Source organism: Anarhichas minor, unplaced genomic scaffold, assembly GCF_050575085.1.
Source record: "Anarhichas minor isolate MPS153535 unplaced genomic scaffold, ASM5057508v1 ptg000024l, whole genome shotgun sequence".
Classification (NCBI taxonomy): domain Eukaryota; kingdom Metazoa; phylum Chordata; class Actinopteri; order Perciformes; family Anarhichadidae; genus Anarhichas; species Anarhichas minor.
The window spans coordinates 6,284,242-6,298,126 of NW_027466470.1; positions in this window are offsets into that span (position 1 = coordinate 6,284,242).

Consider the following 13,885-nt stretch of genomic DNA (forward strand, 5'->3'; position numbering starts at 1 on the left):
ATCAAGACAATGCCATTTCATGACATATCGCAGAAGGAATTAAGTGAATTTAAAATGTCTATAATCTTTGAATTTTATCTAGACAATGATAAATGGTTTGGACCATGATTGATGGGTTGAAACTTGGTTAGATGTGCTTTTATCATGTCCTCATTCATAAGGGATACAAACTTAAAATCTAAGGGCAATGCATGCCGTTGTTAAACTAAGATGTCATTCTGTCATGGATCATTCGTACACTCTTGTACTATTCAGTCTCTTGCATTGTGGTTAAATGAATTGAGTGATCAGCACTGCAGGTTTCTGTTGGATGCATCCGACAGATCCAAACTTTTATAAACCATGTGAAATGAACAGCTTCCAGCCTGTCCTCTCTGTTCCAAGCTCCAGGCGAACATCAAACTCATGAAGGAAAATGTTCACATTTTAAAGGCAGGAACATCAGTCCATCCACGGCTACTGTAATTTAAGGTGGAAGCAAAAACCTTTGGCTCAGTGTTGTGTGTGATGTCTTATCATTTTGTGTGTTTGTGATCAGGGTCCGATGGCTCCAGCGAGAGTGAATTAAAGTGGGTTTGAAATGCAATGGGGTTTTTTTTTTAAGTCATACCACTACAAGCAATCCTCCTCCTTCTGTTACTGGCTCAACAGCAAACAATTCATCTGGAGTGAATGCTTTTCCATCTTTGAGAGGTAAATCAAAAACTTGAAAAGGTTACATGTTTAAATTGCTCTTTTTTAAACACTTATATCACTGGTTTAACCTGAGTGTAAGCAGGGAGTCTCAGTGCTCTGACCTGTCCCTCTTTATCTCCAGACTCTTCAAAGCTTTTTTTGTCTGCCTTGTCACACGCTGCTAAGCATTAAGGCTAAATTGGAGTGTCGTTAAAGGATGTAGATGCAGCCAATTAGACGACAGTCGATACACCAGAGAGACAAGGGTGAGGGGACGGCGGAACATTTTGCAATCATTGCAGTCAAGATCTTATCCACACAGATACGTGCAGTAAATACTACCAAGGCATAGTGTATGAGAAGTTAACATATTGCATAATGTGTACATAAAGACAGTGTATATTGTCTGCTTGGAAGAATTTTGTTTTTAAGTCATTCATGTGTTGTAAATAAAACAAGTGCATAATGAGTGTCTCCTCGTATCGTGCTCTCACACACAAACAAGTTGTATCACCTCAAGTAATCTTCTCCAACAAAGTGACAACAAAGATGCAACAGTATTTAAAAGTATTTATTCAGGAAGCTTGGATTAAGTCTTTCACAATATATATATCTAACCCTATTTGCACTGAGCAAAGCAGAGAACAATTGACAATAAAGTGTTATTATAGTTCAGCACAAAAAAAGTTAGATTTACAGGAAGGAAGACATATTAGCCATTAGCATTGGCACACAAACCAAGCAGCACAAATAATTAGTTTCAATCAATTTTTGTAGTTTTTGATCTTAGAAAGACATGATATGTGTTAAAAAGGAAACTACACATAAATCCTTGACATACTTTCATAATGGAAAAGTCAGCGTGTAGTACCTATTCTTCATTGTTGCATGTTGCTGATTTCTTTGAGGGGCACATTGCCTCATTGGAGATCTCATTGGAGCCTTCCAGTCCACTTCCTTTTTTTTGAACAAACAGACAGAAAAGTGCACAAACACACATTAGGCAACCCAGAATATTACCGAAGACTTTTCTCTGAAACACTGCTGTAAGAACGTAGAGAAAATGCATCTCATACCGTGTATTAAATTGTAGAGTAGGCAGTAGTCATTTGGCCTGTCGGCATTCTGAGACATTGTTGTGGAGCGGGCCTGTGCAAGAACAAACAAAAGAAATGTCAAGAGATGTTAAAGGGACATCTGAATGTAAGATGCACATATGGTGGTCTTTGACAGAGCAAACTTACCCTCACTTTGCAGAAGGAGGGGCCTGCAGGAGGGGTAAACTCAAAAGCCATTTCAGTAGTTTTGTGGGTGCTGAGAGATGTATGCCTGATTTCAAGGTATGTGGAGGACTCCTTTATTATCTAAAAGACAAAAACACACAAACATGTTAAGATGAATGACAAAAAAATGGCAAAAAAAGAAATAATTCCGCAATTGATTATTTCATTAAATAAAAGTATTTCTAATATTTTTTACTTGAGAAATGAAGTTGACACAGTAATGGTACAATTCTTCTACTCCATACAATTTCAGCTGGTCACTGAAAAAAATGCCAAGATGCTGTAATTACCTCATACATGCATTCCTCTTGGCTGCCATGGCACTCCTCCGTGCTCCAAGCCTTCACCTGGCTCACCAGAGCACTGACAGGTTCAGTGCAGGGCAACGGAAAAAACCTGCAAGGAAAGAGGCACACATTACAACCATGTTCTCTTTCTTATTTTACTAAAAACAACAACAATATATATCTTCACAATACTTTACCATATTAAGTTGCATGTTGACTGGTCTACGGCTGAGGCGGCAGCTAGTAAAGCTAAAGCAATGAGGAGGGATCTGAAGCTCATCGTGGTTGTAGCTGGAGGTGGAGTCTTCTAGAGTGTTCAGACCCTCACTGTGAAGCCTTTTAAGGGGCCGCCCTTATGACAATTAGATCCCACCCTTGTGGACAAAGGGCTGGAGGTGCATGACCATGTGATAGCAATTCCCCCGCTCACTAACGTTACCCGAAACATACTTAATTAATTAGGTCACGGTTAATGGTACTTAGAGATCACCCTTTAGTGAAAGACCTGATTCAATTGGATGACAAGTCATGTGAGTCAAGTTATTTTTGTTTGTTTGAGTCAAGCTCTGTCTTGCAGATCACATTTTAAACAGCCACGCAGACACATGGTCTCCTGACACCTGTCAGTCCATGACTAGCACAGGACTCTTGGTCATCCCTGTAAGTATTTTTTAATGATTTAACTGTGTCTGAGTATCACTTATGTCACTGGTGCTGATATTGCCCCTGCTTTAAAAGTAACTCCTACAAAGACGACAAAAAGATGAGCTGGGGTTTCATGTCTTTGTGTGGGATTTCTGATGTGTGTGTGTGTGTCCTTGTTAGGAGAAGTGTGTGTGTTTATGTCTGTTTTACCTCTCTTGTGGGGACATACATCTGATCACACAGTCACATTGTGGGGACTCACCTTGTTTTTGGCACAAAATGGGGACAATTGCACGTGCCAATTAAATAACATATTCGGGTGAAGACTTGGTTAAAGGTTAGGGTAGGGATAAGGATTGGACTCGAAGCGGTTATGGTTAGGGTAAGTCGAGAGGAAATCAATGTAATGTCCCAAAAAGTCATGAAAACATGACTGTGTGTGCGTACATCATCATCATAGTCATTCACAGGTCAGAGGGTTTTAGTTTTCACTATATGTTTTGGTCACAGTAACCACATGAATAACGAATGATGTGCATGAAATGATTTAATTCTTCATGAACATTATAGAGTGTGTGAGGGTCATTCACAAAACAGCTGACTATTTAGGTTGGTTGATTTGAATAGACTGATCTTAAATTCAACAAAAATGCACCTATAGTGATATCAAGCCATGCAGATGGTTTTAATTTTTTTCATTCCAAGTTTATTTTAATCAGCGATTCCTTTGATAAATCCCAGAATAATTGTGGTGAATGTAATTTTTTTAGTTGTGCTTAAAGGATCTTCTACACTGGAGTGTGCTGGTGCATCTGATGCCAATAGACTCAATGAGCTCATCAGGAAAGCTGGTGGAGGTGTCAGAGAGGAGGATGCTGAGGAAAATACTCTGTATTCTGGACAATGCCTCTCATCCCCTGCACTCCACACTGAAGTCATTTCAGAGCACCTCCAGACGTAGACTGAGATCACCGAGGTGCACCACAGAACTCCGCAAGAAGTCTTTTCTCCCTGTGGCCATCAAACTATGCAACTCCTCCAGCTCCTGCAGGAATGACAGCTAAATCATCGGACACTTACAAAAACAATTTCCACCTCATCTGCATTATTACTTCTTTCGACATTGTGCAATATTACATTTCAATTTCATCGTGCAATATTACTTTTATTATACTACGTGCAATATCATTTTTTACTTCTTTTCAATATCACTGACAATATCACTCTCAATATCATGCTCAGTATTACTTTTCTATTTTAGTCTCGATTAGGCACTGGTGTTAGTATGACTTCTTATACACTTTATATTTTTACTCTTGTATTTAATGTTTATCGTCATTTACTTTTTCTATTTTAGTTAAATGTTTGCTTTATTTACCTTACTCTTATTGCTATTATATTCTATTCTATACACTGGTGTCAGTATCACTTCTTTTACAGTAATTGTTATTCTATTGTTCATAAATGATTCTATTTTTATTCTATTGTTTTTTATTATACAAACTCTCATTCTATAATCCACATAACTGTTCCTGGGAAAAGGTGTTGCCTCTCAAAGCTGAGAGAGACACAAAGCGTCAGCCACCGTCATTGAACTGGGAGGAGATCTCAGATCTCAAAACCATGCAAACAAATTAAAAATGACGTACAAGGCTACATACTGGTCGCTAAATGAGAAAACATCAGTTTTTGTAATTTAGTGAGCCGACCACATACTGTTAAAGAAAGGGCCCGATTATGAAAGAAAGCTGACTTCTTAACATTGTTTTGTATTCCCTTGAAGTCATACCACGACCAAGCAATCCTCCTCCTTCTGTTACTGGCTCAACAACAAACAATTCATCTGGAGTGAATGCTTTTCAATCTTTGAGAGGTACATCAAAAACTTGATAAGGTTACATGTTTAAATTGCTCTTTTATAAAACTTATATCACTGGAATAAGCTGAGAGTTTAGATGTGGACTTAGTGTAAGCATGGAGTCTCAGTGCTCTGACATGTCCCAGTTTATCTCCAGACTCTTCAGAGCTTTTTTTTGTCTGCCTTGACACTCACTTCTAAGCATTAAGGCTAATTTAGAGTGTCGTTAAAGGATGTAGATGGGGTCGATTAGAAAGCAGTCGATACACCAGAGAGACCAGGGTGAGGGGACGGCGGAACATTTTGCAATCAAGATCACAGATACATGCAGTATATTCTCCAAGGCATAGTGTATGAGAAGTTAACATATTGCATAATGTGTACATAAAGACAGAGTGTATATTGTCTGCTTGGAAGAATTTTGTTTTTAAGTCATTCATGTGTTGTAAATAAAACAAGTGCATAATGAGTGTCTCCTCGTATCGTGCTCTCACACACAAACAAGTTTTATCACCTCAAGTAATCTTCTCCAACAAAGTGACAAACTGAAGATGCGCTACAATAAGCCAGTTAAGATGCAACATTAAAGAAGTATTTATTCAAGAAGCTTGTATTAATTCTTGCACAGTAAATATCTAACTCTACTGCACTGGGCAAAGCAAAGAAAAACAACAAGAAAGTTCAATATACATGAAGGAAGACAAATTTGCATTTGGCATACAAATCAAACAGCACAAATAATAAAGTCAAATCACTTTTTTTTTGGTTTTGATCTTAGCTAGACTTGACATATGTTTAATAAGGAAACTACAGATAAATCCTTGACATACTTTCATAATGGAAAACTCAACATGCAGGACGTATTCTTTATTGATGCATGTTGCTGATTTCTTTCAGGGGCACATTTTCTCATTGTAAATCTCTCAGCAGCCTTTAGCCAGAGTCCTTCCTTTTAGAATAAAAACACAGTGACTGTGACGATTCTCAGTCATGCCGGCCATGGAATATTCAGAAGTGCTGCTAAATGATGCTGATCACTTTGATCTTTAGACATACATAAAACATGAATTCTTAATCAACAATAAAACCTTTTCACTGATTCTAGAACAAGAACGAGCCTTTTTGTGGTGATGTTGTGTCCCATTGTTTCCCATGCTTTATGTGTGTGTTTGTCTGCATCTATAAGCAGATGAGCGCATATAGACGCCACGCGGGATTCACAAACAATGTGCACAAAATCATTTTAGTTCTTTGTGGAGTGCTTGATGGTCTTTCACAATACAAGTGACTATATAGTTTTGTTGATTTGAACAGACTGATCTGAAATGAAAAGTAAAAAAACACATCTCAAACCTCTCGTGATATCAAGCCATGCAGACCGTTATTTTTTTTTCCTTCCAGGTTTTGAGATGTCTTTCTCAGCGTGTTTCGTAGCCATCCCAATCGAATTGTGGAGAATGTGGTTTTGTTAGTTGTGCTTGAAGGATAAAAAGGATTACCCTGGATGAGGTTTACAGTTTTTACATGTTAAAACTGCAAATCTCAAGGTTGGGACGGCATCGACTGTTAGGTCTTGCGCTCATTTGCTCATTGACTTGGACCTCTACATCGGCGCTCACTGGAGACAGGGGTAATCCCTGGCCCATGGAAACGGTCTTTGATTGTACCTGTGCCCAAAAACAGCACACCCTAAGTAAGAAATGAGTGACCTGTAGCCAGTTGTCCCAACCTCACCTATAAAGTGGTTTGAGAAGACAGTATTAAAGTTTCTCCTTACTGAGGTCTCATTTTAGCATTTTAGCAGTGCCGTTAACACCATCCAGCTCCACCTGCTGGTGGCGTTAATCCAAACCTCAAGTTTGTTTGAATGTACTTGTCCAAACAGTTGGATAGGAATATTGTTGATGGGGAAGAAACAATAGAGTTTGGGCAGGTGGTGTGATGACCCTCTCTTCTTCTCTCCCTTGACTTCCCTCTCTTCAGTTTTGTTGAATTGCTCTAGTGTTCTTGCTTTAGGTGCTAGAGGTCCAGGGCTTTTGTGTCAAGAACTGGTGATAAATCACGCAGATAAATCGTGGAGCAATTCAACAAAACTGAGGAGGTGGAAGTCAAGGGCGAGGGAAAGAGAGGGTTGTCACACCGTCCAAACTCTATTGTTTCTTCCCAAACCAACAATGTTCCGATCCAGCTATTTGGAACAGTCCATTCAGTCCAACCTGAGGCTTGAGAAAAGGAAAGAAGAAAGTGATGGGGTGGACCAAACTACAGTCTGAGTCTTGTCAATGGATGGCTCCCTCTCCATGGCCAGTTGCAAGATAGAAAAATACACATCGGAGAGCACAATCAAATTTCAACTTTTTATTAATTTGTTTTCGCACTCTATAGACAGGATTAATACAGAGTATATCAGATGTTAGTCAGATATAGCTGGGCCTAAAGAGAAAACTAAACTTTCCAATCAAAATGTAACAGAATCATGAGATGATTTGGAGAAGTCATGTCAATATTAAAGCTTGTCAGGCTTTACAGGTGGCGAGTCCGTAGCCCAGGCAAGCCCATTCATTGGTCATCTCCATGAAGCCTGGGGCTGAGGTGAGGCTGCTCGCTACAATCAAAACATCCCAAACACGAATGGATGGAAATTAGATCATTCCACGTTCATGCTTGACATTCACTGGCATTAATACAACAAAGATGTCTCTAAAGTTCAGATTTTAATAAAGCAAAGTACCAGCATACATAATATATAATATGAAAATGAATCAAAACGATGTCTGACTTTAACATTATAAAGGAAAAGCATGCATGGACGAGACAATTCATGTTGTGAGGTGATCCAGAGCTCACCTGACACCAGGTTGTAGAGGTTGCAGTAGTTGAGTCCACCATCAAGAAGACTGGTGAATGCAAGAGAAGTGGACATTGCCTGGTGAGAGAACAAGAAAATAAGCATGAATACATGAAAATCTATGCTAAGTTTTATGTTACCTGGCCATCAAGCCTGCAGGTATATTCAACATTAAAATAAGAATAACTATCTGTCTAGTAATTTCTGTAGCATATATGGTTATTGGCCAGAATAATGTGTCACCCTCTACTAGACAAAAGGAAAGTAACATGACATGTTTTTTTGGGAGAGAACATAGACCAACCAAAGGAATTACTTTACTTTTGCACTAAAACAATTTATCTCAGATTCATTCCTGATCACATCTTGTTGTGAAGCCGTAACGACAACTTTACAAAAGGAACTTGCTGCTGCATCACTTTATATAATGGAAGCCACAGTTTAAAAAATGGGATACTTGCAGTCACACGGCAGCCAGCGGACAGTACGGTGGGGTTCAATGTCAAGGTGATGTTCTCCCCCTCGGGGCTGCTCAGGGAGGTGTGGTTGGCTTTGATATATGTAGGGACGACTGACAAAAGCTGCAACAAAAAAACAACATATTATTACAGCAAATATATGTTTGTTACAATGGTATTATATTCTTTTTGTACCCATCTAAAACATTATTCACATTAACAGAAGAGCAGCTCTCACCGTATACTGAGGGCTTAAGGCTTGAATCTGTTGAACTAGTTTGGTGCTGATTTCAGCACAAGGTGTTGCAAAGAGCCTAGAAAAAGAGATACACCGTTAACACCGTTTGGACACTTTCATGGTTGAAACAATGAAGAGCATCAACAATTCAGACTAAAATGTTTCAATATTTCCTTGTCTTAACTCATATACAAATACTCAAGAGACAAAAAATGTCTATCTCCGAACCAGACCAGCAATATGACTCACCACATTGTCCTGCAGAAGGCATGGTAAGGACCAGGAGCGGGGTCGGGTACAGGGACGGCAGCCAGAGAGACAAACAGTCCTGCAAGGAGAGCAGAGGCCAGCATCAGAGTCCTCATGGTTGAAGCGGGGCAGGTTTCTTCTTCCTGTGGAGCAGTGGTGTTGGGGAGAGAAGGCTGTTTGCTGACTGATTCCCTCGCAGCTAATTTATACGAAATATCAGGCTTGTCATGAGTCACAGTCAAGATCGTTTGAAATTGATTTGGTCAAGGGTATGACTTGTGTGTCTTGTGGTGATTGTCTGACTCTGTTCCTCACTGGACCTTATGACCAGCCGGATATGTAGTATTAATTGGCATCTTTGTTTTATTAGTGCCAGTGAGTATCAAGCATGAACGTGGAATGATCTAATTTCCATCCATTTGTGTTTGTGAATGAATGTTTCGATTGTAGCGAGCGACCTCACCACAGCACAGGACTTCATGGAGATGACCAAAGCATGGACTTGCCTGGGCTACAGACTCGCCACCTGTAAAGCCTGACAAGCTTTAACATTGAAATGACTTCACCAAATCATGATTCACCTGCATGTGTGTATTTAATTTAACATTATATATATTGTGTATAATATTAACCTCTATAAACCTCTGATACGGCTGCGATTTGACAATTTCGTGGCACTGTTTACTGCTAATGTTGCTTGAGGTCATGTGAAGCCTTTGCATATTGGTAACAATAACTAGATAATATAATCAAGACCAATTGGTTCTATTAAGACTCCAGCATGACTGGCTGCAGTATCTCCATGAGGACAACAGATGTCTCACAAGTACATATACCACAGGTACAATGAGACTGTTCCTGCATTAGTACCCTCTTCTGATCCCCACATGTACTTTTACACGGTAGTATTCACATGAGCTGCTGATATTTAAGGGCAAGTGAAAATCTTCGGTATGAATTCATTCTTTTAGGCCGGCAATGTTTAAACATTCACTGATGCTGGAAAGGACAGGACATGGTGATGTGGGTTTTCTCAGTGGCGACTTCAAGGGAGACTTGATAGAACAGCATGTCATCCAGTTTAAAGTGGAGCAATGCAAATGAGGCTCTGACAACTCCTCCCTCTCTGCAGACTCAAGGTGACACGCTGTAACAGATTGGAACTAAAGAAATTTAGCAGTCAGATGGCAGACCGACAACGATTTTTTTTATTCTTTAAGTTGTATACAGGTCGGTCTTTTCCAGGTCAAGGCCGTCCGAAGGAAACAAAACTCAGCTGAATGAATAAGTCAAATCCAATGATAGTAAAACACACTTTTGTTGATAAATAAGGAGGAAGTTAGTCTTCTCTTGTCCTTAAGTGGACTCTGTGTTTGTGTTTTATTGGCGTTATTCTTACCGGTCAGGGCTCTATTGGAAAAAAGCTGGGTTGGTTTTGTTATTAATATTATAAATCTATAAATAAGGACATTTATTTTCTAATTTTAACTTTGTTTTTGCTCTTTAAGTTCCATATGTTTGATATTTTATATTTTATATTGTAGGTGCTGTAATCATGGTATAAAAGCTATGATTGCAGGTTTTTATCAGTGCTACACCTCAGACCCAGGGCATCAGACTTGCCTAAATCATAGCAAGAAACATATAATGTAACACAGTAAACACACACACGCACATAACTTGGCAGGACCTCTAATGGCTGACCAAAAGCTCATATCTTTAATCAATTATGATCAATTTCAATCTGCCTAACTGGCCCTTATGACAAACATATCGATCTCACTTTTCCTCTTGAATGTGTCCACTTGCTTACGTTTTGCAGCGATACTTCACTCCACAGAACGAGCAACCAGCGCCCTTGTTTGCCACGTTGAAGAAACCTGCGTCATTGCAGCCATGAGGCCTCTGCTGTTGGCCTCTGACTGTGTGGCTCTCCAGCTGCCAGCTCTGTGCCTGTTTTCCACGCTTTCTGCAGAACACTCTGGTAAGACTCACTAATCGGCCTTTATCGCCGGTTTCTTTTGTGTCTTTGTATTCAAGCTCAGAAATAAATTCTGTCACCTAGCGATGCCAAACATCAGACACCATAAAAGCATCAGTTGGAATTGTCGCTGCTTTCTGTCATTCCGAGAATAATGCATTCCATGCTGTGATGATTGCTCTCTTTCTTCAGGCTGTTTGCGACGCCTTGTGCTGATGTCGGCACCAAACTGGTGCAGCAGATGCTAGCCTTCGGATTCTAACTTTAAGTGACAACTTTAAGTCAAGTTTGTGTATTCAATTTTGGCCGGGGATCTTTATTTTCTATTTTTAAGAAAGTTGTTAAAGGTGTCTAACACTCTGACACTGATTCTAATCATGCGACTGTAACAGCAGGGGCCGGTATTTTAAAAGCATGCTATTCTGATACTATACATAAACGTGTAATGATTTTATTTCCATCTTCCTGTTTATGCGAATGAATCTTTTGATTTTTTGCTTGTGGGCTCAATTTATGTGAATGGGCAGCCTTGACTATGGATTTGCAATCTGTAGAAACTATCAAGCTGGCAGTCACAACTATGACTTAGTTATTTCGCATTATTCTTTCAAAAATGTGCAAATGAGGGTCATGATTTGGGCCTCAGCCTGTGAGTCTGCACATCTGAGTCATGTTTTTCACATTGATCCATGTAAAATGTAAAAAATGAAATTAGTTAAATGTCACATTCAGACATTGTTATGTTATGAACAATTCATGGAAAAATTGTTATTCAAAGTGCATAAAACAAAATGAGTGAGATATTTATACAAGCATTTGTGAATAATGTTCATGGTCTGTTGACATTGCATGTTGTCTTTTCATGCGGTCTTTGTCGACACATTTGTCACCGTCATCGTCATCGTCACATAATGCATTCACTGACATTTTCCACTCACATTTAAATTCTGTGGAATCACAATCGTCGTCATCGTGGTCATTCACAAGTCAGATGACTTTTCTAAGTTGTCTGGACATACTCAAAGTGGAACAGCACAGGATCAGGAGGCTTGACAGTCAGTAGAAGAGAGCAGTGGACGTCTACATATAATATTTTAAAAAAATAGAAAGATGCTCCACAGCAAAAGAAAACATGTGACTTGTAACATTCAATGATTTCTTTATTCTCCCTGAACCACAAGCAGGAAGCCTGCAATGGCAAAACAATGTATTGATATTTTAAACCAACCCAGTGTGGAAATTATGAAAACCACAAACAACTGCAAACATGCGCCCGAAAGACCACAAACACAAACATAACTAATTGTATGGAAAGCGTTACCAATGTAATGTTCCTTATACCACAAGCAGCAGAGTCAGAGGGGAAAAAGCATGAGGAACATAGTAAATGTATATTTTTACTCACATTAACCAGTAGACGTGAGATCTGTCTCTCTGACCTCCAGCAGTGAGGAAAATTAACACATTTGCCCAAAATGTTGGGTAAGTTAAACATGTTGTATGATTGTATTTCACCTTCCAAAGTATTTGATGGCTGGACACGGCGATATCGTTTGACCTGAGATTTATTGGATACTATTATTACTGACACAAGTATTATGTCACAGTTTAAAGAAAGCAGACTGAGTGATTATCTTTTTGTGATACACCTGTGAAATTATTTAACTTTTCTCCAGATTCTGGGGTAGCCAGCAGGCTGGACGAGGCCTAAAGATGACAGGAAAACAATGAAACTGAATAACTGCATGAATTATTGTTTATGTGACAACAGCAGAGTGCTATGCATTCGAGCATGTGTATGAATAATTACTTCGCTTTCACGTTAGTGATTTGCAGGGCACACCAGACTCCTCTATTTAAAATCAGATGGAAATACTGCAGGGTTTTAAATTGATATTGCCTGATATTTGTTTGATTTTTCTTTGATGTAACTTCTATGAAATCAACGTGGTCCGTCTATTCTCTTGAAAAAAAACACCAAACCCCATGAACCAAACTTTAATTTTTGTAACATAGCCTAAACTTTACCCAAACTTGTGTGGCCTAAAACTAAGGTGTTATTTGCATACATGTTTACCTTAACTTTAGTCTAACGTTCTATATGAAACCATTGGAAATGCATTGCCCAATTAGCATTCTGATGACATTTTTCATCACACATCTGGATTTATTTTTTGTATAGTCTCTCACACCATTTTCTGTGAAGATAATGAAATTAGTACCAGGAACTTGGCAACAATAATGGTATTACGGTCACAGTCCAACATTTAGTCAAACAGTAACGTTTCCTGTCTGCATGCTTAGTTCAATTGTTAACATGCTCTAAACCTAAATTACAGCAGCCTGTGTGAGTCACTTCCTGGTGGAGCATTTCATAGGTGCCACATAATAACTGCTATGCTTTTATTGACTATGTTCATTCTTCTGTGTGGAGACAGCTGAGTTGTAATTTGATTGTAATTTTGCAATTTAGTTCCCAAACAATGTCCCATGCACACACTTAATCAGGTCTCAATAGGTCAGCTCCACATGTTCATATTATTGTAACTCATGTCTCCCACAAACGAACTGATCATTACAAAAACAGGGATGATGGCATTCATCCAGAACATAAAGGTGAGTTCCAGTGCTATCGCAAAAAACACAACATTCTGTGATGGCAAATGTAGCTTTTATTGTGTAAATCCATTCTCTTTGTCTGTGTGACGGGACAGAAGCTTTATCAGTGACTCAACACACATTTGAGTTATCACAATCATTTGCAGGCAGAAAGTCCAACTCCGAGGCAGAGCCACTCGTTAGTGAACTCCACGAAGCCTGGAGCTTTGGTGAGTCCACTTCCTGCACAGGAAACAGAAAGACAATGATCAACCATCAGAGGGTAGTAACGGGTTACATTTACATTACTCAAGTAACATTTTGGTGTAGCCTATATTGCACTTTTCAGAGTAGTTTTAATGCAGCATGCTTTTACTCATAAGTACATTTTCAGAGGAAAAGCATTACTTTGTTTCCGTTACGTTTGGATGCATTAATCACACTACTTTATTATGTTATACATTCCTGACCCAATAAGAGACCCTCCAGTGTGAAGGTTTAGGAGCACTACAACATGTTGACACTCTTTATATATACTGTTTGACTTCACAGACACGGTCTTTAATGCACATGCACATGAATATCTGATTTATTTGGCAAATAATAATATAATAGTAGGCAACAAGCAAGGAATTAATCAAAGAAAATTCATCACAAATTAGAAAACTTCATGTAAGAGTATTCCTAACATTTTGATTAAAATTAAGTTTTATGAATTTCAAAATAAAGTCAACGACAATATCACTCATCAGTGTGTGAAAACCA